This window comes from Bactrocera oleae, unplaced genomic scaffold (genome assembly GCF_042242935.1).
Source record: "Bactrocera oleae isolate idBacOlea1 unplaced genomic scaffold, idBacOlea1 ctg00000009.1, whole genome shotgun sequence".
Lineage (NCBI taxonomy): Eukaryota > Metazoa > Arthropoda > Insecta > Diptera > Tephritidae > Bactrocera > Bactrocera oleae.
The window spans coordinates 277,501-285,000 of record NW_027212752.1 but is presented as its reverse complement, the minus strand read 5'-3'; the positions used below and the strand labels follow the sequence as shown (position 1 = coordinate 285,000).

Sequence of the window (7,500 nt, the reverse complement as noted above, 5' to 3'; positions counted from 1 at the left end):
AAATTAACAACATTATTCCTCCACATATCATATATTTTTTTTTATTATAAATTTTTCTCAATACAATAGAGTGAATTAATTCTAGAATAAAAATTTATTTTATGCTAGACATTCCTCTTATGTATTATTTAATATAATTTAAATAATGTTGAAAATTTTTTCTTTTATGGGAATACTAAGATTCTCATTTATCATAAATTTTCGTTCAAATATGAGGTATTCAAGAATATATTTTCTATATTTCTTTTTATGCTATTAATATTATGGATTGAAAAATACAATCCAATAATATGCCATATGCTTAAATTCTATTAATTGACTAAAAGAATAAGCAACTAATTTAGCATAGTCTTACAACCCTCAACCATATGTAGTCCAAGCAGCACTTTAAAATTAATTAAAGTACATAACAGCATGGACCGCAATATGCGTTCAAAATGTCGATGTTCATGTGTCCTGCAGTTCACACGATGACGCACAGTTTGCTGCGTTCTTCATCGACCCATGAGCCGAGTGATCCACCGCTTAGAGTGATAATTTTTTTGTATTTTTTTAATTCAAAGTCAAAGAATTTTAATTTATTGAAAGTATTAATAATTAATCAATAATAAATTTTTAATACATAAGTTTAAAACATCTTTCAATAAATTGTAATTTTAAACCCAAACATTTGCAGCTGCGCATGTCTTAGGTCAACAAAAACAGTAATACCTTTTATATATTATTTTCTTCTCTATTTGTGCGTTTTCTTTTTTTAAATTTTTCAACATGTTTTTAATCACAAATAGAAAATACCATAAAAAAAAGGTATTACACACGTTAATGTGAACAAGTTAACTTATCATTTATAATATTTTATATAAATATCACAATTAAATATTATTTTCTATATAAATAATAAGTACAGCTATATGTTTAAAGGTTTTTTTATTGCGTTCAAATACAATGTATGCGAAGTTCACAATATAATATATATTGTCATAATGCATTACAAGGAGTTAAAAAAAAAAAAAAAAACAGAAAAACATTCAAAACATTGTATAATTCAAAACATTTTGAATGAAAAGAACAAAAAGAAAACTTTTTTTTCTTTTTTATTCTTTTTTTTTATTTTGTTTTTATATAATTATTTTTTTTTTCTTTTCGGATAGGAACACAATAATGATCCTTCCGCAGGTTCACCTACGGAAACCTTGTTACGACTTTTACTTCCTCTAAATAATCAAGTTCGGTCAACTTTTGCGAAACAACCGTGAAACACAAGGCGTCACAGTGATCACGTCCGGAGACCTCACTAAATAATTCAATCGGTAGTAGCGACGGGCGGTGTGTACAAAGGGCAGGGACGTAATCAATGCGAGTTAATGACTCACACTTACTGGGAATTCCAAGTTCATGTGAACAGTTTCAGTTCACAATCCCAAGCATGAAAGTGGTTCAGCGGTTTACCCGGACCTCTCGGTCTAGGAAATACACGTTGATACTTTCATTGTAGCGCGCGTGCAGCCCAGGACATCTAAGGGCATCACAGACCTGTTATTGCTCAATCTCGTTACTGCTAGACGCAATTTGTCCATTTAAGAAGCTAGTGTCCTTATAATGGGACAAACCAACAGGTACGACTCCACTTATATAAACACATTCAAACACTTGTACATTCAAGATGAACGCATGAATGAAGGCTATATAAGCTTCAACACCATAATCCTGAAAGCATCTATTTAATATATTTGAGTCTCGTTCGTTATCGGAATTAACCAGACAAATCACTCCACGAACTAAGAACGGCCATGCACCACCACCCATAGATTCGAGAAAGAGCTATTAATCTGTCTTACACGCTTATGTTCGGACCTGGTAAGTTTTCCCGTGTTGAGTCAAATTAAGCCGCAGGCTCCACTCCTGGTGGTGCCCTTCCGTCAATTCCTTTAAGTTTCAGCTTTGCAACCATACTTCCCCCGGAGCCCAAAAGCTTTGGTTTCCCGGGAAGCGACTGAGAGAGCCATAGTAGTAGCTACACCCAATTGCTAGCTGGCATCGTTTATGGTTAGAACTAGGGCGGTATCTGATCGCCTTCGAACCTCTAACTTTCGTTCTTGATTAATGAAAACATCTTTGGCAAATGCTTTCGCTTAAGTTAGTCTTACGACGGTCCAAGAATTTCACCTCTCGCGTCGTAATACTAATGCCCCCAAACTGCTTCTATTAATCATTACCTCTTGATCTAAAAACCAATGAAAGTAGAACAGAGGTCTTATTTCATTATTCCATGCACAAAATATTCAGGCATTTGGAGCCTGCTTTAAGCACTCTAATTTGTTCAAAGTAATTGTACCGGCCCACAACAACACTCGATGAAGAGCACTGAAGCAGGTTTAAATAGGAGGAATATATAAAAAATACATTGTATTAATTATATATAAGAACTCCACCGGTAATACGCTTACATACATAAGGTAATGTACATACCACAATTATAGTTGTGCTACCCGTATGAAGCACAAATTCAACTACGAACGTTTTAACCGCAACAACTTTAATATACGCTATTGGAGCTGGAATTACCGCGGCTGCTGGCACCAGACTTGCCCTCCAATAGGTCCTTGTTAAAGGATTTAAAGTGTACTCATTCCAATTACAGGGCCTCGGATATGAGTCCTGTATTGTTATTTTTCGTCACTACCTCCCCGAACTGGGAGTGGGTAATTTACGCGCCTGCTGCCTTCCTTAGATGTGGTAGCCGTTTCTCAGGCTCCCTCTCCGGAATCGAACCCTGATTCCCCGTTACCCGTTGCAACCATGGTAGTCCTAGATACTACCATCAAAAGTTGATAGGGCAGACATTTGAAAGATCTGTCGTCGGTACGAGACCATACGATCTGCAAGTTATCTAGAGTTCAACCAATATAACGATCGAATAATCGCTTGGTTTTAGCCTAATAAAAGCACACGTTCCAAAAGGTCCGTGTTTATTTTGCATGTATTAGCTCTAGAATTACCACAGTTATCCAAGTAACTGTTAACGATCTATGGAACCATAACTGATATAATGAGCCTTTTGCGGTTTCACTTTTAATTTGTTTGTACTTAGACATGCATGGCTTAATCTTTGAGACAAGCATATAACTACTGGCAGGATCAACCAGAATAATATATATTTCTTTTTTATATAATATTTTTTATATTATATAAAAGTTTAAAATGATATTTTCTTATTTGAAAATTATACACAAATACACAAAACATAAAAACATTTACAATATACACAACAATTTTTCTATGTTTCTTTCTTTATTATATTTTTTTTCATTATATTTCATTTCTATTGTGTGATTTTGTAATGGATTTTTTTAATTTTTGTTTTGGTATCGTGAAAAGAATTTTCGTTCTCTATACATATTATTATTTAATTATTATGTAAGAACGATATTTCTTCTTATATTGGCAAAATTTTCAAATAATATCATTCTATACATTTTACTTTATTTCAATGCATATAGTAATATATATACCTTTTTTTAAGAGTATATAAATTTTTTTCTTGATTTGAAATTAATAATTTCAAATTCTATTATATTTATTTCAATAATAAATATATGATAAAAAGTATTTTCGGGTGCAACACATTAATATTTTATTTTATTTAAAAACCATCCTTTTACACATATATTTTATGAGTAAATATTAGAATAGCTCACAAATAAAACTAAAATATTGTTTAATATTTATTTCTACAATATGTTAGTATAGAATAATAGATTTTTTATGTTTTTGTATAAAACAAAATCTATTTCTATTTAAACTAACTGTAGGAAACCAGGAATAAAAAACGCTCATTATATACAATATGTTAGTACAGAATATAGAGTTTTGTATAAAACAAAATCTATTTCTATTTAAACTAACTGTATAAAAACCAGGAATAAAAAACGCTATTATATACAATATGTTAGTACAGAATATAGAGTTTTGTATAAAACAAAATCTATTTCTATTTAAACTAACTGTATAAAAACCAGGAATAAAAAACGCTCATTATATACAATATGTTAGTACAGAATATAGAGTTTTGTATAAAACAAAATCTATTTCTATTTAAACTAACTGTATAAAAACCAGGAATAAAAAACGCTCATTATATACAATATGTTAGTACAGAATATAGAATTTTGTATAAAACAAAATCTATTTCTATTTAAACTAACTGTATAAAAACCAGGAATAAAAAACGCTCATTATATACAATATGTTAGTACAGAATATAGAGTTTTGTATAAAACAAAATCTATTTCTATTTAAACTAACTGTATAAAAACCAGGAATAAAAAGGCACACAAAATCAACTTTCATTTTCATATTTACTTAAAAATACATATAAAGTAAAAAATATTTCCATATAAATACTAAGTAAATAAAGTCATACAAGTATGAAAATTTTCATACAAGTACTAAATACATAAATCATATAAGTATAGTAATATTCATACTTATAAGTATTTAAAAACAATTTCTTACTAATAAACTAACATAAGGAATTCAAATATATAAAAGTATAATACATTTCCTAGCAGTAAAAAATTTTCATATAAGTACTAAATGTATAAAGTCTATGAAGCAATAAATTTTCATATAAGTACTATTTCAGTATATGTCAATTTGAGCAGATTTGTGCAAATTTGTTATAAATGTTCTCTCCCATGTTGACGTTACCAACCCGAAAATATATGGAAAAATTCTTTTAACCTATTTAAAATTTAAAAACTCATATATACGTGGGTAATTTATATCATTTTCAAATATCGTCATGGTCATAATACAACTAATAACATCAAAAGTATTTTTACAATCGATTTTTTTTTTAAATTTTTAACTTGTATGACTTCATATTTAATACTTATATGAAAATTTATTACTTCATAGACTTTATACATTTAATACTTATATGAAAATTTATTACTTCATAGACTTTATACATTTAATACTTATATGAAAATTCATTACTTCATAGACTTTATATTTTTTATACTTATATAAAAATTTATTACTTCATAGACTTTATATTTTACTTCATAGACTTTATACATTTAATACTCATATGAAAATTTATTACTTCATAGACTTTATATATTTACTACTTATATGAAAATTTATTACTTCATAGACTTTATACAATTAATACTTATATGAAAATTTATTACTTCATAGACTTTATACAATTAATACTTATATGAAAATTTATTACTTCATAGACTTTATACAATTAATACTTATATGAAAATTTATTACTTCATAGACTTTATACATTTAATACTTATATGAAAATTCATTACTTCATAGACTTTATACAATTAATACTTATATGAAAATTTATTACTTCATAGACTTTATACAATTAATACTTATATGAAAATTTATTACTTCATAGACTTTATACAATTAATACTTATATGAAAATTTATTACTTCATAGACTTTATACAATTAATACTTATATGAAAATTTATTACTTCATAGACTTTATACAATTAATACTTATATGAAAATTTATTACTTCATAGACTTTATACAATTAATACTTATATGAAAATTTATTACTTCATAGACTTTATACAATTAATACTTATATGAAAATTTATTACTTCATAGACTTTATACAATTAATACTTATATGAAAATTTATTACTTCATAGACTTTATACAATTAATACTTATATGAAAATTTATTACTTCATAGACTTTATACAATTAATACTTATATGAAAATTTATTACTTCATAGACTTTATACAATTAATACTTATATGAAAATTTATTACTTCATAGACTTTATACAATTAATACTTATATGAAAATTTATTACTTCATAGACTTTATACAATTAATACTTATATGAAAATTTATTACTTCATAGACTTTATACATTTAATACTTATATGAAAATTCATTACTTCATAGACTTTATATTTTTTATACTTATATAAAAATTTATTACTTCATAGACTTTATATTTTACTTCATAGACTTTATACATTTAATACTTATATGAAAATTTATTACTTCATAGACTTTATATATTTACTACTTATATGAAAATTTATTACTTCATAGACTTTATACATTTAGTACTTATATGAAAATTTATTACTTCATAGACTTTATACAATTAATACTTATATGAAAATTTATTACTTCATAGACTTTATACAATTAATACTTATATGAAAATTTATTACTTCATAGACTTTATATATTTACTACTTATATGAAAATTTATTACTTCATAGACTTTATACATTTAGTACTTATATGAAAATTTATTACTTCATAGACTTTATACAATTAATACTTATATGAAAATTTATTACTTCATAGACTTTATACAATTAATACTTATATGAAAATTTATTACTTCATAGACTTTATACAATTAATACTTATATGAAAATTTATTACTTCATAGACTTTATACATTTAATACTTATATGAAAATTTATTACTTCATAGACTTTATATATTTACTACTTATATGAAAATTTATTACTTCATAGACTTTATACAATTAATACTTATATGAAAATTTATTACTTCATAGACTTTATACAATTAATACTTATATGAAAATTTATTACTTCATAGACTTTATACATTTAATACTTATATGAAAATTTATTACTTCATAGACTTTATACAATTAATACTTATATGAAAATTTATTACTTCATAGACTTTATACAATTAATAGTTATATGAAAATTTATTACTTCATAGACTTTATACAATTAATACTTATATGAAAATTTATTACTTCATAGACTTTATACAATTAATACTTATATGAAAATTCATTACTTCATAGACTTTATACATTTAATACTTATATGAAAATTTATTACTTCATAGACTTTATATATTTACTACTTATATGAAAATTTATTACTTCATAGACTTTATACATTTAGTACTTATATGAAAATTTATTACTTCATAGACTTTATACAATTAATACTTATATGAAAATTTATTACTTCATAGACTTTATACAATTAATACTTATATGAAAATTTATTACTTCATAGACTTTATACAATTAATACTTATATGAAAATTTATTACTTCATAGACTTTATACAATTAATACTTATATGAAAATTTATTACTTCATAGACTTTATATATTTACTACTTATATGAAAATTTATTACTTCATAGACTTTATACATTTAGTACTTATATGAAAATTTATTACTTCATAGACTTTATGCAATTAATACTTATATGAAAATTTATTACTTCATAGACTTTATATATTTACTACTTATATGAAAATTTATTACTTCATAGACTTTATACAATTAATACTTATATGAAAATTTATTACTTCATAGACTTTATACAATTAATACTTATATGAAAATTTATTACTTCATAGACTTTATACATTTAATACTTATATGAAAATTTATTACTTCATAGACTTTATATATTTACTACTTATATGAAAAT

At 25.0% G+C, this 7,500-nt stretch overlaps 2 non-coding genes across 2 annotated transcripts; both read right to left on the bottom strand.

Moving 5' to 3' along the window:
- Positions 1–354: 354 nt before the first annotated feature.
- On the bottom strand, positions 355–533 carry LOC138858413 (5.8S ribosomal RNA). Its single transcript, XR_011397548.1, has one exon. It is a non-coding gene; the product is annotated as a 5.8S ribosomal RNA (ribosomal RNA).
- Positions 534–1,159: 626 nt separating this feature from the next.
- On the bottom strand, positions 1,160–3,149 carry LOC138858361 (small subunit ribosomal RNA). The gene has a single exon (XR_011397495.1). It is a non-coding gene; the product is annotated as a small subunit ribosomal RNA (ribosomal RNA).
- Between the last annotated feature and the right edge of the window lie 4,351 nt (positions 3,150–7,500).